The sequence below is a fragment of the Topomyia yanbarensis genome, chromosome 2 (assembly GCF_030247195.1).
Source record: "Topomyia yanbarensis strain Yona2022 chromosome 2, ASM3024719v1, whole genome shotgun sequence".
Lineage (NCBI taxonomy): Eukaryota > Metazoa > Arthropoda > Insecta > Diptera > Culicidae > Topomyia > Topomyia yanbarensis.
In genome coordinates this window covers 1,238,059-1,258,754 of record NC_080671.1, presented here as the reverse complement: position 1 = coordinate 1,258,754, position 20,696 = coordinate 1,238,059, and positions in this window count along the sequence as shown.

Sequence of the window (20,696 nt, the reverse complement as noted above, 5' to 3'; positions counted from 1 at the left end):
GAATCTCAAAATCATTTCCCAACAAAATTTGACCACCAAAACTGATCAATCGTGATTTTCATTAAATAAGGTGATTATGTATTACGAATTGTAAAATGTTCATTTCAAAATCGAAATTTCATCACATTGCTCAAATGTGCCCTGACCAAACGTTACTATCCGAATGTTCACTACGCTAAACGTACTGTTCGAATACTAATGGCAACCTCTCCAGAATCAAATGCCAAACAGCCAATCGCTTCAGTAAAACCCCCCTTCCAGAAAAGAACACAGCGAACGTTCACCTGATGATGCCATCCGACAGACAGAAGACCATGGGGTGGAAAGGGTGACCATCCATTAGATTAAACTGTCAAAATAATGAAGCAAAGGACAAGACAAAAACCAACAGCAGAAACGAATGAGAATGGATTCGGTCAAAGCGCGTGGGTTGACTTTGGCAAAAACGTCTTTATTACTTGCTACCCCATTGTTCTGCCCTCCCTCGTACAAGACAATTTATATGCAAATTAGAGGATAATTAAAATTGCTCCAAGGGTGGGATGGTTGGCTTCAGTTCGCTTTACTTCTCTCTCTATTTTTTTGTTCCTCGCTACGACAGGTACGGGATCTTCTTTCCGGTTGTAACTTCAGGTCTTAGATCGAGGGAAGGAAAAGAAATTATCTGCACTGCCAGCATCATCACCGTGTCTTGGTGAAACGAGCGCTTCTTGCATCATTGGTATTGTTTGGCACAATAATAGCCAAACTTAATTAAAACTATTTAAATTGGAAACAAAAAAAAGAGGAAGGTTTGTCGTTAGTTGGCATTGGTTTTGGGGCTGCTCATTTCCAGACCGAAAATTGATCACCATCCTGCAGTTGCATTGGCAAGCCAGATACAATCCTGGTGAAAGCTAAATTGTTTAAGTGGAAAAGCATTACCAGCTAGAAAGTAACCAGCTGGATAAGTACAAAGCCATTCGCTTTTAATTATGATGGTTAGTTCTGAGAGTCATAAAAAATACCTTCCCGCAGGTTCTGTGGTCAGTGTGAATGTGAGCATTCCCTGACATCAGTGTGTAAGTGCAAGTTTAAAAGTCGAAAGCGGGTGTTAAAAGCTTTTCCTATTCTGGATCTTCTCAAGGAGCACTTTTATTTTTCCTTTTTTTTGCAAACTCCCAGGGATAAGAGAAGCCACCACCACATCGTCAGCGGAGCGAAACTGGAATAAGTTTAATGAAAAACTTTTAATTTATGGTTTTAGCAAGTAGAACTCTAAAGAAAATTATTTCAGCTAATTGAAAGGTATGGGCAAGTTTTGTAATGGAATTTACGAAATGGTAGAATAGTTTTCAAGCGACTCTAGGAAACTACTATAAAATGATGTAAACCAGATTATGAATGCCTCTCACCGTTCACTTCATTAAATAAAAACGTGTCCGCAGCGTTGTGTCCATTATAAATCCTTCCACACACACACACACACACACACACACACACACACACAATTTATAAGGTGATTTACTGTATCTCTCTGCGTGAATGTCCAATGCACCAAAAACATGTGCTACGCGTTGTTTCCAGATCCCCGTAGCAACCGTGTCGATCAAAGCAACACAGGAAAAAAACCGGAAAATTACATGTTAGTTCAGTCCGTTGAAAATTGTCCGATGTACCGTTCTGATTCGAATTTCGGACACGTGTCCAGGTCAGACAATGTCAACCGTAGAGGATGCTCAATTGAAGGCCCGTTTTGGGTCAGATTTGTTCGATGCCCTGAATTTAGATTAGCACGGTATATGTTCAACGATAGCTCGGCGGGAGTACAATCTGTTGTTTCCTGTGGTAAGGATGTACTGGTATTGGGAAACATGGATCAATTTTGGTCGTGGCGAGGGGTTGGAAGCCACATTGTCGGAATGTCGCTTGCGTGCGGTGCTATTATTGTTTGCCGTGGTCCCGAACACGTTGCTGAAAGTGTGCAGAAATAATAAACAGTGTACCTGTCGGGTGATCTTTTTATGCGATGTTGTTCCGGTGCGGTTTGATCGGTGGATGCCACGGAAAATAGATTTACAATTGAATGGCTAAAGTCTAAGCAGGTGTGACTTACGTTATTTCCAAGAATTGGCTTTTTTAGGATTCGTTGGTCACTTTTTCCGGTGTTTAATTCGAGCATTTGATTCGATTCATTCGGGAGGATCGGACTAGTTAAATTTTACTTTCATCATCACCGAAACACATCAATCTTAGCATAAAAACATCGACCAACGGTGACCAAAACTGAAAAACAATTGCAGTTAATAATAAACAAATATCAATTTCCGGCATTTAGACGAGTTGAAGTAATTTGATTGCGTGTTACATGTAAGCTATTCTTCTACTTCATTGGTTTGTTTTGCGGTACTTCTTATTAGTTTACTTTTCCACTGCTCATGTATACCAAAAACAATATCGGTCAATTTATACACTTTTACTTAAAATCTTTGTAACTTTTTTGTTTTCTTTATTCGGAATGTTATTGCTTTATCTTAAATTAGATTCATACTAGCAAAATCAATTACATATTCTCTCATATACACTCTCTCATTCAAAACGGGCAAGAGCTCGTGACCTTCGCGATAACACAAACCCTGTCACAAACGCGAACATGCAATTTTAATCATCATCATATACTTACGCCCACGATTTCACCAACATTAAAACGCCTCGGTAATTAAGTAAACGTTTTAGCACTTATAAATCTACAAACGCGGTGAAGCATTAACCAACCGCTCGCGCGATCATGAATCATGAAACTTAGTCACGTCCGGAAGAATCTACTCTCGGTTCTAGCAGCCTAGTCTTATATCCTCAGATGCACCAATAAAGAAAATGACGCTTATATTCACTGGACAAGTTAACCCCTTCATGTCCATGTTGTTTGTGGACAACAATGTTTTTAAACAGCTACAACTTTTGTTTGAGGCAATATTTTCTCACAAAAGTAATAAGGTTAATAAATGTGACTATTGCCTTTCATTTGAGTATTAACAGTTACAAGGATCATCTTTATAACTGAAATTATATTATTGGAAACTGAAAAAACCCTTCAATTTAGACTGTCTTTGGCAACGTTTCCCACGCAATTGGACTATTGTCAATATTCTAGAATTGTATTGACCATTGGTAGGTAAAAATTGAGCAGCTTCTAGCACTGTGAGTGAAGTACCTATATTTATGGCTTTTAGTGTTTCTTAAACCCACCGTTTTCAAGGAAAAATAGTTTTGAAATCCTTCATGCACTAGAAAAAAGTTGGGCATGAAAGGGTTTAGCGTCAGAGTCGCGGTCCATGTGATCATTCAAGAACACAAGCGAATATACGAATTGCCTCACAATTATAATACCGAATTCATCCAGTCGAAGCTATATACACGTGTATTACTATCTTTTGGCTAGAGACAAAATGACATCAAACATCGACATTTGTTTCCTATTCGTCAAAACCATTCCGAAAATATTCAAATTGATTGAATTGTAGAAAATCTCGCTAAGCCGGAAGTCACCATCTTGGATTTCAAAATGGCGTCAAAAATTAATTTTTCATGGACAACTTTGCGCAGAAAATGCAGATTTATTTATTTATTTCTGGTACCTACTCGTCAAGACCATTCCGAAAATACCCATATTGATTGGGTTATAGCGAATTTTACTAAACCGGTAGTCGCCATCTTGGATTTCAACATGGCATCAAACATAAATTTCTGGCACCTACTCTTCACGACTATTCTGACAATACCCATATTGCGTGGGTTGTAGAGAATTTCCGCTAAACCAGAAGTCGCCATTTTGGATTCCAAAATAGCGTCAAACATGAATTTCTAGCACCTACTCTTCAAGACCATCCCGAAAATACCCATATTAATACCACCGAGTATTCTAAACAATGAAATATCTTGTTCATCCAATGATGAAGAAGCAGATTGGCAGGACACTGATGACTTATAACCATGTTAATGACAATAAAATAATTCTTTTTTTGGCAGCACTGCTTTTTGGTGATTGACGCATAGTGTTTTGTGCTTATCAAAATCGTTAAATTTTTGAGTGTTTTCCGTACAGTTTATCCGCGATATATATTTTAAAACGTTCATCAGTTTGCTTGTCACCTGGTTGAGTCAGGGGCCGGTGTTCTGATGTGTTTTAATCGATATTTTGTGCATTAAATTATTGGCCTTTTGGTTCAACCATTATTGGCTTCGAAGACGCAGTAGTGTGTACCAGTGCATTGTACCGATCAGCTGTGTAAATTTATCTTGTCTTCACTTGTGTAATAGGTTACAGCGGCACAGTCGGTGTTTTGTGGTGGCGCTCGAATTTTTTTTTCTTTCGGCTCGAGTATCTGTGTGTGGTTCCCGTCATCTGGTTGAAGAGATCTTGCTGCATGCAACTATCTAACAGGGGCGGCGAAAAACTTTACGCCCGAGTGGGTAGAAAGCATAGGGGAGGGGTCCACTAGTAAGGATTTTTTCCATTTCCATTCCATTCAGAAATATATACTGTTGTGGTTTTAAAATTATTTACGTTTCTTTTTACCCTTTTAATTGTTGTTTTGCTTATTTTTTAATTATTTGACATTTTTGCGTGTGCTTTTTATTGCCTGCCTACGATGGATAACGACGATGTTATTTGTGTTGAATGCGGGAAAAAGGAAGCTGATTCTAGCAAACTTGTTATGTGTTTATATTGTTTTAAAAGTGCGCATTATAAATGCCGTAATATTGTTGGCAATGCCGTTCGTCGGGTAAAGGAAAATATGTACTTTTGCACACCTACACAGCAAAAAAAATCTTGTGATATCACATCAAAATCGCTGCACATCGCTCTTTAGATAGAGTAGTGTGATATTACAGGCTGAGTGCTATGTGAAACGATGTAAGTAAAATGATGTAATTAAAAGGATGTGTTAAAGAATGATGTATTGTACTCGATGCTATGGCGAACGATGTGATGACGAACGACGTAATGTCGAATGATGTAGAGGCATATGACGTAACGGCCAATGATGTAATGGCGAACTATGTAAAAGGTAACAACGTACACTCAGGTACAAAATAAACGCAGAGTAAAATACTGCTCCCAAAAACACTTGATTAAATCGTCTGAAATTTTATCAAATCTCATTATGTGTGGCAAAAAATGTCATTTTTTAATCCAATCATATTAAGATTTCAAAAAACTACAGATTATATCAAGCGTTTCTGAGACCAATATTTTAGCCAGCTTTAATTTTGCACCTGTGTAAAATAGATGGAGACACTAACAAAAGTATGAGAAGAGATGTGATATAAAAACCTTGATAGTAAGCTATATTTTATACTAAACCTAGCTATATTTTAATAATATTAATTACATTATTTTGATGAAAAGGATAAAAAACTGGAGGCCATTTGGCCTGTTCCGTGAACATAGTTGCAGGGAGTGATTTTTCAAGATAACTTTGTCAAGCGGCGGTTCAAGAAATGTTGCTGGGCTTAACAAGCTGCTCAATACTAATTTTGGGACCATTTGACTACATTCCAGTGAATCCAGAATATGGCCCCAGAGAGCTCATGCTGTAACGGAGCGTTTTGTTGGTCAAATGATCGTTTCGATCCAAGCGACGGTTGTAGCACTTCGAAGTGGTCGTTCAAAGTAGTTCCTGGAACGTCGTCTAGTAGCAGTACTTGTCAGAATGCCAGGTAAACGTCGATTCAGGGACGCAGCTGTTTGATTGAAGTAATTGAATTCTTCTAAATGGGGTTCGTGCACTGAATTTCGATGTCATCATACTGAAAATAAAGGAAATAATATAATAGTTACTGTTAACGATTCGTCTGTCCGTCCGAGGTCGATCAGATTTTTGAGATAAGCTGTGTGTGGTCGCGTCTTTCTTCACAATTGAAAATTTGAATATTTAAATATTCTTGTTGTTCATTTTTTGGTATACATTCTTTTAATTTTACAGCGTTGTCACTCCTTGAATTAGTCTAATATTTAATTTTTACCGTTATGATACAGCATGTTTTGCCTTTCTCAATAGAAAGGTATTGCTCTGAAAACCGATTTTTAAACGGAGGCCCGGAGGGCCGAGTGACATATACCATTCGATTCAGTTCGTCGAGTTCGGCAAATGTCTGTGCGTGTGTATGTATGTATGTGTGTATGCATGTGTGTGTATGTATGTGTGTGTATGTGCGTCTGTGTGTGTATGTGACCAAAAATGTCACTCATTTGTCTCAGAGATGGCTGAACCGATTTTGACAAACTTAGTCTCAAATGAAAGGTGCAACGTTCCCATAGGCTGCTATTGAATTTCTAATGGATCCGACTTTCGGTTCCGAAATTACAGGGTGGTGAGCACGATCACGCAGAAAATGTCGATTTTAATAAATTCTGCAATGAATGTATAAAGGTGAAAAAAAAAATCCAAAATATGACCACAACTGCTTCGATTTGTAGTATTAGGTCTCTAACATCCATTCAAAGTCTCTTTGGCCGTATTGGCTACCATCATCGGATGTAGGGGTTGAAGAAAGACGGAGGCCAGCTAGGGCTACGAGCAAAAACTCATCCCTACCTAACACCATATTCACACAATCTAAAGTTGAATGGGCCGTGAATTCCTTTGAACTGTTCATATCTCCTGGAAGGGATGGTATTTTTCCTGCACTTCTACAGAAGGGAAGAGACGCATTACTTGATTCCTTAACAATTTTCGAAGCAAGTTTAAAACTTGGTCACATACCAGAAATATGGAACCAAGTTCGCGTTGTCAATAAGCCTAACATCTAAAGTTATGGAAAAGATAATTGACGAGCACATAAAATCAAAATATTTACAGCTAAATCCCCTTAGAAAATCTCAATTTGCATACCAATCAAATAAATCTACTGTCACAGCTCTACATAAATTAGTAACCAAAATAGAGAGCACTCTCGAGAAAAAAGAAATTGCTCTAGTAGCATTTCTTGACATAGAGGGTGCTTTCGATAACGCATCGTACAAATGTATGGGAATAGTATACCTTTCATTTGAGACTGAGTCTAGACTGTTGACGACAAGTGAAACATCCAACCGTATATCTTACCCTCCATCCATTGCACAGTGGCGGATTTCCCTAAAACCTGGCCAAAAGTCGAAAATGGTTTTGATTGACCTGATAAGGTACATACCATGTTTTTTGGGGCGCAGATTACGATTTTGATGTCAGATTTTTAATATTCAAAATGGCGGATACAAAATGGCTGACATTTAAATCTAAATATAAGTGAATTTTCACGAATGAAGATTTAATGGTTCCAGTGTATGCCAATAACGTTTATAATGTATCGACTTTTAAATGGTGTGTAGTTAAATGATAGAATATTTTGATATTGATTTGCACGCATTGATATGTTTGGGTGTCTAGAATACAAACAAATTTGCTTGCAAAATGCAGTAACTAAAAACGAATATGACAAAAACACACAAAAAAGGTGAAATTCATTAAGATTCGTAGTTTTATTTAAATTGTTTGACCAAGAATTTTTTTTATTCATTTCGTTTATTTGATAGGCACAAATGCGTTAGCTTGGCGGTGCCAAATGCTTTTGTTTTTACATTTTGGATATCTTAAAACTAGGAGGTTACAATGTTGAAATATTTTTTTACAAAGGAAAAAAAAGTTTACAGCTATCTTAAGACTAGAAATAAGATTCAATATACAAGAGAGGGCCAAAAGATTTTTTTTTTATGAAAAAATTTAAAACAAGGGATTCACTTTGATATACAAGAGAGGGAGTAATAGTATTTTACGAAATATTTTACGGTTATCGTAAAACTAACAATGTAGTTTAGTACACAAAAGGGGGAACAAATTTATGAGAAATTTCACAGAAATCTTAAAACTAGGGATTAAATTCTATTTACAAAATGGAGGACAAGAGTTTCAATAAAGAGTAAAAATTAAAGCTATCTTAAAACTAGGAATACAGAATACTAATTTGAATTTTTTAACTAAAACTTATGCTTGGTCAAGATATTCAGAGGGTGGCTTATTTCCGCATTAGTGTAGCAGCAGTTGTATCAAGGACAGGGGAGAGACAGGGAAAGAAGAGCAAAACTTGCAACTTTCGCTCGAACGGGGGGGGGGGGGGGGAAGGGGGATCAGCGAAGCAAATTTGCGCCTCAGTCTAGTAAGTCGTCGAGTACCGGATTGGCGGATGGTATTCTTCGGACCCGCGGGGAATCCTTCAAAAGTCATCGGACCTCGAGTCGCTCTCGCTTCACTTTCCTTCTATGCAGGCGTAGTGGTAAGGGCGACGGCGGTTACAAAGTGGCACTCTGGAGCTGATCGGTTCCACAAGGCAGGAGGAAACTCTAAAAACGAGAAATAAAAGAGAGGGGCTAAATTGGGATATTTATCGTTTTTATGAAGGTATAAATAAGGGACATATAGGGGAAATCACGAGTTGCCAGCATATCTCGGACTGGTACATTGGGTGGTCTACCTCGGGCCCGAAGGGATTCCTTTAACTGAGACCTGGCGTCACAATACCCGGCGCATACCCAGACAACGTGTTCGATGTCGTGATAGCCCTCGTCACAAGCGCACAGACTACTCTCCGCAAGCCCAATACGCCGCAAATGCGCATCCATGGTGTAGTGATTGGACATAAGTCGGGACATTACGCGAATAAAATCCCGACCCACATCCATCCCCCCGAACCAAGGCTTCGTTGATACCTTTGGGATAATCGAATGTAGCCATCGTCCAAGTTCCCCGTTGCTCCACGAGGTTTGCCAACTGTTGAGCGTCCTCTGACGACAAATACTAAAAAATTCGTTGAAGCAGATTGGTCTTTCGTATATGTCACCATTTAATGCGCCCGCCTTTGCTAATGAGTCGGCCTTTTCATTGCCCGGGATAGAACAATGAGAGGGGACCCAAACAAAGGTAATCTGATAAGATTTTTCAGATAACGTACACAAGGACTCCTGTATCATCCCCAGAAAATACGGGAGTTGCTTTTTAGGCTTCACCGCACGAAGAGCCTCGATAGAGCTGAGGCTGTCCGAAACGATGAAGTAGTGATCTGTGGGCAGAGTGTCGATGATCCCAAGGGTGTACTGAATTGCAGCTAACTCTGCGACGTAAACTGAAGCGGGATCATTGAGCTTGAATGAAGCGGTGATAGTATTGTTGAAGATACCGAAGCCAGTGGACCCATCGAGATTTGATCCGTCAGTGTAAAACATTTTGTCGCAGTCGACTTCTCGGAATTTATTATAAAATATATTGGGGATCACCTGCGGGCGTATATGGTCCGGGATTCCACGAATCTCTTCCTTCATGGATGTGTCGAAGAATACAGTAGAATCAGAAGTATCTAGGAAACGGACACGGTTGGGATTGTACGAAGAAGGATTGATGCTCTGTGCCATGTAGTCGAAGTACAAGGACATAAAACGGGTTTGAGAATTAAGCTCGACGAGCCTCTCGAAGTTTTCAATCACCAACGGGTTCAGAATGTCGCATCGGATGAGCAATCGATATGAGAGTTCCCAAAATCGATTTTTTAGCGGAAGAACGCCCGCCAGCACTTCGAGACTCATCGTATGGGTCGAGTGCATGCAACCCAAGGCAATGCGCAAGCAACGATACTGGATTCTCTCCAGTTTGATGAAGTGTATGTTCGCAGCGGAGCGGAAACAGAAACACCCGTACTCCATCACCGACAATATCGTTGTTTGGTACAACCTGATCAGGTCTCCTGGGTGAGCACCCCACCATGTTCCAGTTATTGTTCGGAGAAAATTGATCCTTTGTTGGCATTTCTGTTTCAGATACCTAATGTGACATCCCCAGGTACCTTTGGAGTCGAACCAGACCCCGAGATATTTAAATGTGAAAACCTGGTTGATCGTTGCACCCATTAATAGAAGCTGGAGTTGCGCCGGCTCACGCTTCCTAGAAAAAACAACCAACTCAGTTTTCTCCGTGGAGAACTCAATACCCAGCTGAAGAGCCCAAGCAGACAAATTGTCCAAGGTATTTTGTAATGGTCCTTGCAAGTCGGCAGCTTTGGGCCCTGTAACAGAGACCACCCCGTCGTCTGCAAGTTGCCTTAGCGTGCATGAATTGGCAAGACAATCGTCAATGTCATTCACGTAAAAATTGTAGAGCAGGGGACTTAGACATGAGCCCTGGGGAAGACCCATGTAGCTAAATCGCGATGTTGTTAAATCGTCATGCGAAAAGTGCATGTGCTTTTCAGACAACAGGTTTAGCAAAAAGTTATTTTAAATTGGCGAAAGACCATGCTGGTGCAGCTTCTCTGACAGAATGTTGATAGAAACTGAGTCAAACGCCCCCTTAATATCCAAGAAGACTGATGCCATCTGCTCTTTGTTAGCATAGGCCATTTGGATTTCTGTAGAAAGCAACGCAAGGCAATCGTTCGTCCCTTTGCCTTTGCGGAAGCCAAATTGTGTATCTGACAGTAAGCCATTTGCTTCAACCCAATTGTCGAGGCGAAACAAGATCATTTTCTCGAACAACTTCCGAATACAGGACAGCATTGCAATCGGCCGATACGAGTTGTGGTCGGAGGCTGGTTTTCCTGGTTTTTGGATGGCGATGACCTTCACTTGCCTCCATTCATAAGGGACAATGTTACCCTCAAGAAACTTGTTAAATAAATTCAACAAGCGCCTTTTTGCAGTGTCAGGCAGATTCTTCAGCAAGTTGAATTTGATTCTGTCTAACCCTGGGGCGTTATTGTTGCACGATAAGAGAGCAAGTGAGAACTCCACCATTGAAAACGGTGTTTCGTTCGCGGTATCGTGAGGAGACGCGGCGCGGCACGTTTTCTGTACCGGGACAGAGTCCGGACAGATCTTCTTGGCGAAAGCGAATATCCAACGGTTTGAATATTCCACGTTCTCGTTGGTACTATTACGGTTACGCATACGTCGAGCCGTACCCCAAAGAGTGCTCATCGCTGTTTCTCTCGTTAACCCGTCGACGAACCGGCGCCAATAACTGCGTTTTTTGGCTTTCATTAGACTCTTCATTCGCCTTTCTAACGACGCGTACTGTTGATAGCTAGCGGGTAACCCGTCTTCCCGGAAGGCCTTATATGCAGTGGACTTTTCCGCGTACAGCTCTGAGCACTCTTTATCCCACCACAGGGTGGGAGACCGTCCATGGGTATTCGCGCTGGGTACTGGTTTAGTCTGAGCTTGATTCGCACTGTCGAGAATCAAGCCAGCCAAAAACCTGTACTCTTCCTCCGGAGGAAGTTCTTGAGTGGATTCGATTTTAACGGATATCGCGGTCGCGTAACTCTTCCAATCAATGTTCCGTGTGAGGTCATACGAGACATTGATTGTTTCCGATGGTCTTGAACCGTTAGCAATTGAAATCACGATAGGCAAATGATCGCTACCGTGGGGATCAGGGATCACCTTCCACATGCAATCTAACTGTAGCGATGTCGAGCAAAGCGACAAATCCAACGCGCTTGCGCGTGCTGGTGGTGTAGGAATCCGCGTCATTTCTCCCGTGTTTAAGATGGTCATGTTGAAATTATCGCAAAGATCTTGGATTAATGTTGATCTATTATCATCATGAAGACAGCCCCATACCGTACCGTGCGAGTTAAAGTCTCCCAGAACTAGCCGCGGTGCCGGTAAGGATTCCGTGATATTACAAAGCGTTCGGTGCCCTACCGAGGCTCTAGGAGGAATGTAGATGGAAGCAATGCAAAGGTCTTTACCTTTGATTAGAACTTGGCAAGCGACAATTTCAATGCCTGGTGTCGAAGGGAGGTTAATTCGGTTGAAAGAATAGCACTTTTTGATCCCCAAAAGTACTCCTCCATAGGGGTTTTCTCGATCCAGACGAATTATATTAAAGTTGTGGAAGTTGAGATTTATATCGGAAGTTAACCAAGTTTCACATAATGCGAAAGCATCACATTTTAAACTATTTAGTAAAAATTTAAAGGAATCGATTTTCGGGAGGATACTTCTGCTGTTCCACTGTAGAACAGTGATCGAATCGGTGACCTCGTTCGATGACTTAGCCATCGAAGGATACGATCGCTGCAAGGAGGGGCCATTTAGTAGTCAACTGCTTCAAAAATGTTTGCACTATAGGGAGAAAACGTAACAGAAGGCTTTTGAGAGGATCAGTAACATTGAAAGCTGTGAAAATTAAGTCCACTATGTCAGAAAATTTCATTAGTCCGCTACTGGACTGAGTATCTGTTTGAAAAAAGGGGACACTTGGGGTTTTTGATGTCCCTGGAAGTGGTGGGTACTCCTTGTTAGAATTAATATTTCCAAGTCCTGGAGCAAATTGCTTCGGCTTTTGTGCATCACTTCCGTTGGATTTATTGATTGTAGTTGGCGCACTCTGAGTGGACGACACCTTGGCACCCTTACGAGGCAACGTAGGGGAGGCTGGATTTCTCCTCTTCCTGGATTCCCCTGGGTTAACCAAAGATGTTCCCTCTCGTGGGTCGTCAGATTCTTGCTCAACGTTAGCCAAACCAGCATAGGGATTTTCGGACAGGACAGATGGCGAAGCATTCTTTAGCATTTCTGCATAAGAACGCCTTGAGCGTTCCTTAAGGGAGCGCTTAATTTTATCCCCGCGCTGCTTGTACGCAGGACATGATTTAAGAGCATGTGAAGGGCCCCCGCAGCAAATACACTTTTCAGTTTCTTTGTCGCAAGAGTCATCCTCATGCTCTCCTTCGCATTTGCCGCATCGTTTCTTATTTCCACAATATGTGGCTGTGTGGCCCAACTGCTTGCAATTGCTGCAGCTCATGACCCGCGGTACAAACAGGCGAACTGGTAGGCGAACCCTGTCAAGGAGGATGTAGTTGGGAAGAGAGGACCCGGCGAATGTCACCCGAAGCGAGCCTGATAGAGAGTAGGTAGTCTTACCTCCCTCGGTGTTTGCGGTATACAATTGTTTGCATTCTAAGATCTTAATCTGTTCAAGAGAGGGGTCCTTAAAGCAGCCAACCCCGTGCTCCAACAGTTCTTCGCATTTCAGGCCCGGTTCGGACACTACCCCATCGATTTCTACGGCCACAAAAGGCATGTACGCTTTAAATTCCCGCGTAAAGCGCTCACAGCAAGCAATCGCGTTTGCCTGGCCGAGATCATTCACTAGAACACGTATCTTGTTTGCCCGAACACGTGTTATCTGAGTTACGGCCGGGTAATTAGCAGTCAGATCTCGAGAAAGTTTTAATATATTAACCGGTTTCTCTCCGGTCCGAAAATATACCACCCATGGCCCAGAGGAACCTTCTGGGTATTGCTTTATACGGGGAGCAATGCGAGTATTAGGGGGATCAGGGACTTCCATGATTACATCAGATGGTATTTCGCCCTCGGCCATTTAAGCACGAGGGCAGAGCGTTATATAAACGGGAATGTGTCTTATTATTTGATTACAAGGTAGAGTAAAAGTAGGGAAAAGGAAAGAAAGCAAACGAGGAAAAAAATAAAGCAAAACTTATCTGCAAACAACGTCGATTGTTCCGCACCAGCGAAAACAATGTACTGGATTTACTGCCGGCACCAGCAGAACGGCAGCTACCGAACGAACAAAGGATGACCTTCACTCACTTTACACACCGAACACCACTGTGAAATATAACGATCCGTTCCGTTCAAAGGTTGGGAGACGTATGACCACCAAGGATTTGTCCAAAGTCCATTACTACGATGAAGCGTTCATTTAATTATTTAATTTTATACTTGGTCAGAACATGCTTGTACTACTTCCTGGTATAGTTTTGAGGAACCACGTCTTGTTGTCATGCTTGCTGACATACTACGACTGACAACCTTCTCACAAACAAATTTGCCAAGCTGGAGTGTACGCCAAGGTGAGTTATTTGGCCAAACCACGACTGGAGGTCCCAGTATTCTTTTGTACTACTTTACTGATTATCGCTCGTAGTATCTAGTCATATTTTCCACCTTTAGATTTGTTTTACCATGCATGATCAAACGTTATAGTTTTCCGGTAACGTTTCAGCATGAAATTCATAAACGATTTTTGAAATTTGGAACACTTCTGTTAACCTTGTTCACGCAGAAGAATCAGGCCATTTTGAATCAACAAAACGTTTTGTTGGATCTAAAACGTGGCGAATGACTGTTTCAAACTGAAATGGGCGTTTTTCAAAAGCATGTATTTGGTTTAGTTCAACAAATACTTCTGTTTACATTTTAAATAGAAACATCGTTGAATCAAAATAAAATTTGTTAGATCTAACTGATCCCTTTGTTAAAAACCAACAGAATCTTTGTTTAATTTCAACTAAATTTGAGTTGTTCTCTCCTTTGGTTGATACAAAAGATTTGTTTTTGTTCCTTCAAACTTGTTTGTTCGGTTAAACTTAATATGATTTTGTTGTTTCAAACGAAATATTAATAAATATTAATATTATCAACAAATTTTGTTGAAACTACTGAAAAGCCAACAAATGAATTAGTTGGTAATTTCAACCAACAGTATTGATTGAATCAAACCTAAATCTTGTTTGTCACTCTATCACACGGGAAAATTGTTATTTAAAATCAATATTTGTTTATTTTTACTAAATTTTTTCTGCGTGTTGGTTTTCAATGTGAATGAATCATTTTGATCAAAATTAATTACGTCTTTTGCATTCCACTTTTGATAACTTTTGAACATGTTTATGAATCTCGATGAAATTTTAACCACTAACTACGCGATTCTTCCTGATCAAAGTGCCGTATTGTGCAACTCGCTACGACAACCAGATGGGCAGCAATAATTAAAAATACGAGACCACATTTTAAACTGAAAATCTTATAATCCGTCACCGTCTCTACTTAATCAAAGATTACCCAAAAACGGGCAAATTCGGCAAGATTTGTATGGTGTTCCAAATGGTAAATCCTTAGAGGAACACAAATTGCCTTGAAACATACTGGACATACGTGGACAAAAAAAGTATTTCAATAATTTAGCAAAAGCGTGTGTTGAAACCGTCTGCTACAAAAGCGTGAAAGTAATTGACGTTTTCTATAGACAAACAAAATACTATCTTAAGACCTCAATACATATAAATAAAGTACAAACCGTAAGCATAACTTTCCATTATTCCAAATATGAAATAGGAACTTTTATCAAAATCTAGTTACACTTGAATAATACTGATATTTCAAGCGGTCGACTAAAATATAAGCAAAACGCGCGGTTTTAACTGATATCGAGTTTGTAGGAATAGGTCAGGTATTTGCTGGGAAATAGGTGTGATATTAGCTTGGGAACTTAGGAAGCTACGGCTATCCTAACACTATTGTATCAATAACTTACAGTATCTCTATTAAAAAAGCACACCGTTGGAAAGATCCCCCTGCCTCCTTCCAGGACGTCTACAAAATCAAAAAGACCAAAAATATAAACGCTGCCAATTTGTTAGTGCAAAGGGCCCCAAATAACTTCCCGCTACAAATCACGATTTCGAGGGCATACAACACCTCTCAACAGTGGTGTAGCCAGAAATTTGGTTTGGAGGGGGTTTTGATGAAAATCGCAATTTTTTTTGAAAAAAATGCTAAAATTTAATATTAGTTTGATAAATTATTGAAAACTCAAAAACATAAGTAGTCTAACAGATGTCATTCCAGTCTACAAACAAGAAGGATCAACATGGAACAGTTTTCAAACCTCTATAGATTATTTTCTTGTATAATATGTCAATGAAGTCAAAAATTGCGATCTTTTAAAGTGGGATAAATGATCTAAAAAATTTTCAACGTTCAAGATCACCTAATATAATAATCCTTGACTTTGAAGGTTTGACAACTTCGGGAAGTTATCAACATAAAACAGCGCCTGCTTTGATATAGAAATTTTAGTGATTAACTCTCATAGAGGTAATTATGGTGAATTGATTTTTCAAAAATATTAAGAGACATGGTGCCTTCAGCAAAGTTTTTGATAATGTCATTTCAAACAATTTTGTTGAAAATATGAAGGCTACATGAATTCAACATATAGGGATTTAAATGGACTGGGCCTGCTATATTTCTTCTTAGCGAAGAAAAATTTAGGTGAAAACTATTTTTTTCTGCGCTACGGATAAAATTGTTTGAAACAATCATTGCGAGTTGAGAACACAAAACCTATAACTAAATTATGGATGGATGGAACTGAAACTTGCGTTTCGACTTAATCTCATCAGAATCCGACACTAACTTGGTGGACGGACTAAGCTTGCGCCGAATTGATGCTAGCTCCTGAAAATGGAATCACTCTTTGTGTTTTTGAGTACTTTTAATATCTGGGCATTATTTGTTTTATATCCAGTTCCCTTATTTTTTTGTAAGCTTCAAAGGCACCTTGAACGCAATGTGAATTTATTATTTAATTACCGCAGAAGAGATTTATCAAATACAGTAATTTCAGAATAGCTTGTTGTAAAGGTTTTCTACTACTATATTTCGATACTCTGAATATGTGGGATATTTATGTCTTTGACAAAGTTGTTTGAAATAGCACTTTCGAAAACTTTGCTGGAGACATTAAGTCTCGACCCAAATTTGGTTGAAGAGTAATTCTTGTCTATAATTACTTCTAGGAGGATTAACCGTCAAAATTATTCTATCAGCAGATGAACAGTTTTACGTTTTGAAATTCTTCAATGTTACTTAACATCGAAATTTGGCAGTTTCGAATGAATGTGATCGTGACCGTTAAAAATTTATCTGGCATTAATTTTACTTTTCTTTATTAGTCAACCTCACAACTTGCAGTACTAGTACGCAGGACACAAAATTTTAGTACGCCATTCATTGCATCCTGCTAAGAGGCTATTCATATAGTTGATAATACAACAAAAATCCAATGCTCATAAAACCAATCCTGACCTGCTAGAGACAAAATTACATCAGCTTTCAACTAGTTTCTGAAATGTTATTCTTGTTGTTAACCATATTGAATTGTTGTCTAAACTCTACACAATCTAAAAAAATACATTTTCAGCAAATGTTGAAATGTATGTAAGTTTTCGGTCTCTAACCATATTCTGAAGCATCTTTCCAAAAATGAGCTCATAATAATTCAGACAGTTATTTTATTTTACATTGAAGTAATTTGACAACTATGGGATTTTGGCTAAGAGATAAGTTACAAGATCCCCTTCCCATAATTTTCCAAAAGTTCAACACAGTTCTCAATGTAGTGATCAAAGAATATTTTTCCAAAAATATTTTGTGGAATATTAAATTAAATTCGTCAGCATCAATTTTTTTTCAATCCAATTAATTTTGGTTTGGGGGGGGTTTAACCCCCAAACCCCCCCCCCCCCCCCCCTGGCTACGCCACTGCCTCTCAACCAAAAATTCATCCAACTTATACCAAACGATAACTATTTTATTTCCCCTGCATATTAAACTCCCAGTTGGCAGTTTCTAGCTTGTCAAACTAAACAAAGCAAAGCAAAAATATATGCAGTAGCTTATCAGTTTAACACTAGCCGGGGGAAACTTGACCGTATACCCACTGCTTTGCCACTGATGTGATGTGATATCCGATCCGGAATAATATTTGATGCCATCTGTACTGCCTATAATCGCAAGTCAGTCCCATGTAGATAGGGAATCCCATAGAACATGGGACTGACTTGCGATTATGGGCAGTGTAGAGCATAGGTATCAAGTAGTATATCTCGTTAAAAGTTATATATTATTATTAAGTACCGTCATTCTGCTTTACGCCAAAATTAGAGAACAATATTTGAGCTTGTAGTTCAAGGTTTATGTTGTTTTTTGACAAAAGCAAAACATTCAACAACGTGACATTTTAACGCCAAGCTCAAATATCGTTCTCCAATTCTGGCGAAAAGCAGCCCCCAATGACGGTATACATATTATGTAATGAGATGACCAGAAGAGTAAATGAGCGACTCCCCCTAGTGTGACTCCAAGCAAACATTGTGCAATTACAGATCTAATACAACGCTTCTACTGGCAACAAGAATGGTTCCTGATTAGTTCTGGGACAAATAACGGTCCTCCTATTGAGACCTGTACCATCGTGTGGTTGTTGGCAATTGATAGAACAAATGCAAACAACATACGGCATAACATCAAAATGGCTCGATCCCATCGTCAGGCGAATCAAAATAGTTTTCAGACTCTACAACAAAGCTTTTATGAATCAGTTAATATTGTGCTTTTCACCGAAAATTAGCACACAAAATATATCCTATTAGCTCCATCCGCAAAGTTTAGAGTAAACATAAGGTAAAATACAGAACCTGTTGATTAGGAATCAGAGGCACCGTGCCATACCGTCCGAGGTCAATGTCCGAAGGAAGGTGCGTCACAAAGTCCTTAAATACGATGCGCGAATCCGGAACCCGCACAGCCATTCAGAACCACAAAAGTGCTGTTTGCTAATTAGAATTTTTCATTTTTTTTCCTGAGCTTTTGAATGCATTGTACCTAAAAGCATAAATATTTAAAAAAAAATGGTTCCAATTAGTGGGCAATTTCTACCTGCTTTGTGAGTACTACGCTGGTACCACTTTTCTAGGTAGATCCCAATTTGCTTGTACTTCCAACGGCACCACATCCGGCGGACTCGGCTTGACGAAGAGTGGGATATCTCAAGTTAGTTCATACTTATGTTTTCTATTTATTATTAAATTTTCACTTTCCTATCCAACTACTCAATAACAAACAGAATTCTGGACAAAAAGTGTAATGATGTGCAACTAGCACACATCTTTCCAGATTAATAAGATCTGAGCTAATTGCACTTCATTCAACTTTCCTGGATAATTTGCCGCACTGCGTTATTGAATATGCAGTGGAAAAAGTAAAACAAAACTTACCAGTTGTTTATTCTTTCCACCGAAAAGAAAATGCAGCCAACTTGTTGTCCAGAGGACAATTTAATGGCGGAACCGGGACGTGATAATATCATTATATACATTATATAAATTATATTACCTTTTTTTATAATATTTAATGTCTTCGAGAAACAGGCTCACACGAATTACACACAAACTGAAGACTGACGAACGACGGGTGGAATTTGGATAGTTGTCAGCAATACACTGAAAATTATTTCATGCTGTTTAATATAGCGATAATGCGTGTGATATCACAATAAAGTTGATGGAAAGAGTGATGTGCATATATATGAATACGATATGGTGACAAACCGCGTAATAATACAAGTATGCCAAGGTAAAATATCATACTCAAAAATGAATAATCTTTTAGTGAATTAATATTACATGACTTTGAAAGGAAGAGATTCGTACATCATGTTTATTGCGATATTATGTCAATTTAAAAGCAATATCCAATAAAAATGATGTAATAATCTCAACACGTAGTTATCGCGTGATATTAGGTGATTGATGTATAATTCTAGCTATAACGGTACAATATTGTGTTTGTTTTATCATTACGTCTAAATTCCATGCACATCGGTGAACATCGCATCGGCTATCATTACAATTCTTTTTGCTGTGTAGCTGCTCTGACATATATAAACAAATAGTTGACATGCAAAATAATAAAAGTGACATTGTTTCCGCACTAGGTTCTGAATTGAAGAAAGCTGTTTCAAATGCAGTGGCTTCTGAGATGAAAAATTTACGGGAGAAATTTAAGTTGATAACTTCGGCTATTGAAACCTCGCAGGATTTTCTTTCTTCAAAGTTTGATGCAATTGTAGCAGACTTTGGAAATCTGAGATCCGAAAACGAGGTCCTAAAACATGAGATCAAATGCTTAAAAAAATCACAGTCTTGCCTTTCCACCAATGTGAACAAACTAGAAATGGATTTGGACAAAGCCATAAAGGGAAACGTTTCAGAGAATGCGATCATTTTGGGAGTCCCCTTCCTTACCAATGAAGACTCTGTCGGTATAGTAATTAAAATTGCTAATTGCATTGGTTTGCCTTTAGACCGTGATGCCGTCTTCTCTGCTTCAAGGTTGTCGCCAGGAAATAAAGTAACCAATAGCCTGTTTCCTATTAGGATAATTTTCAAAGACGAAGTAGCCAAGGAAAAGGTGTTCGCAGCAAAGAAAGTTTGGAAGGATGTTATCTACAACAATCGATAAATCTTTAGTGATTAATGGTAAACCTACATATGTTGCGATAAGGGATGGGTTGACGCCGCTTTGCTTAGAACTTTTAAATGAGATGCGCGAGTGTCAGGAAAAACTTAATATTGTGGTCAGGTAGAGGGGGTGTTGTTCTTGTTAAAAAAGATGAGAGGGCTAAACCTGAAGTCATCCGAAATCGGAATGACCTAAATCGCATAACCGGCCATTACTTGAACAATTCGGATTCAGTAGATTGTCACAATAATTCTTCGAAGATTTCTCCTTCCCCAAAAAGGAAGCGAACTAATATTTCGTCGAAAGATTAAACGTCCCCTTTTCATTTTTCGCTATCTCGTACTAATTTGCTGACCTCCTTGTGTCTCGATGATCGGTTTTCCAGGGTAACTTGTGACCGCCAGTGCCTCCCTCCGTTTGGTCGGAATGGGCAATTAAGGCCCCTCGTGAATAAAAGGCTTCATGTTACACATATTACACACGCGATTTATTCCTTAACACGAACATTTAATACTCAATTTACTAGAATTAACTTATATTACGACTCTACAATAATTCGGTT